The sequence below is a fragment of the Taudactylus pleione genome, unplaced genomic scaffold (genome assembly GCF_031769625.1).
Source record: "Taudactylus pleione unplaced genomic scaffold, aTauple2 ptg000317l, whole genome shotgun sequence".
In the NCBI taxonomy this organism is placed as follows: domain Eukaryota; kingdom Metazoa; phylum Chordata; class Amphibia; order Anura; family Myobatrachidae; genus Taudactylus; species Taudactylus pleione.
In genome coordinates, this window is record NW_028284718.1 from 3,678,994 (window position 1) to 3,680,331 (window position 1,338).

Below are 1,338 nucleotides of genomic sequence, written 5' to 3' on the forward strand. Positions count from 1 at the left end.
TTCAAAACTCTCAAAATAGATTGGATTTACTTATTTGCAGAATTGAAGTTTGTTTTTTGTCAGACTGCTAAAATTATTTGTAATTACTTATCTGAACATAGCATGTGACATGTCTTGGGTTTTATCCATCAGAAAAACTCTGCTGGGCATCATAAAACTTTGCACAGCAATTTCCAAACAAGTATACTTAGAAAAATATTGACTATTAGGAAATATATTACTTATGTTAATATTTCCACCTTGTATACATTAGTGACTACTTTAAAATAATACAATTTTCACATAAAAACAGTTAAGAAATCATATAAAACATGCTTGCTTGATGATTCTATGACTCTCACTTTGGGTGCGAGAGGTCCCGGGTACAAATCACGGACGAGCCCAAATTTTTAGATTCTTTGACATGGTTCCATTATCTTATTGAAGTCAATTTCCAGAGTGAATTTCAACTGAATGTTGTTTTTTCAAAACTCTCAAAATAGATTGGATTTGCTTATTTGCACAATTGAATTTTGTTTTTTGTCAAACTGCTAAAATTATTAGTAAGTACTTATCTGCACATAGCATGTGACATGTCTTGGGTTTTATCCATCAGAAAAACTCTGCTGGGCATCATAAAACTTTGCACAGCAATTTCCAAGCAAGTATACTTAGAAAAATATTGACTATTAGGAAATATTTTATTTATGCTAATATTTCCTCCTTGTATACATGAGTGACTGCTTTAAAAAAATACAATTTTCACATAAAAACAGTTAAGAAATCAAATAAAACAAATTTACTTCAGTTGGCTCGTTGGTCTAGGGGTATGATTCTTGCTTTGGGTGCAAGAGGTCCCGGGTTCAAATCCCGGTCGAGCCCTCTATTTCTTTTTTACTGTGCATCTCATGGTTTATATATATCTGATTTTCTCAATTGGCTAAGTCAATAGCATCAACTGAGTTTTGTTTTTGCCATACTCCCAATAGAATTTGTACATACTTATGAATCTTGCCTTCATCATTTTTCAATTGCCTTTCTTCTATTTATGCATGATTTACACATAGCTTTTGACAAGTCTTGGGTTTTATCGATCAGACAAGTCCAAACTCTGTAGCCATTTTTAAATCTTGTCACTGCACTTTCCAAATAAGCACACAAAGAAAACTATCAATAGAATCTTACGGAAACATTTTAGTTTTTCTAAAAATAAGAGCATACTTATTCAAATTTCAACTGTATTGTGGTATATTAGGAAAACTGCAGGTTCCCTACTGTCTAGATAGCTTTGAATGATTTAAAAGAATAGTCTCATTTTGAAACACAAAAAGTTCAAAAATGAAATTGCAAGGTTTTCTT

At 31.6% G+C, this 1,338-nt stretch overlaps 1 non-coding gene across 1 annotated transcript; it reads left to right on the plus strand.

The window, feature by feature from the left end:
* The first annotated feature begins 789 nt into the window (after positions 1-789).
* TRNAP-UGG (transfer RNA proline (anticodon UGG)) lies at positions 790-861 on the plus strand. Its single transcript has one exon. It is a non-coding gene; the product is annotated as a tRNA-Pro (tRNA).
* Positions 862-1,338: the final 477 nt, after the last annotated feature.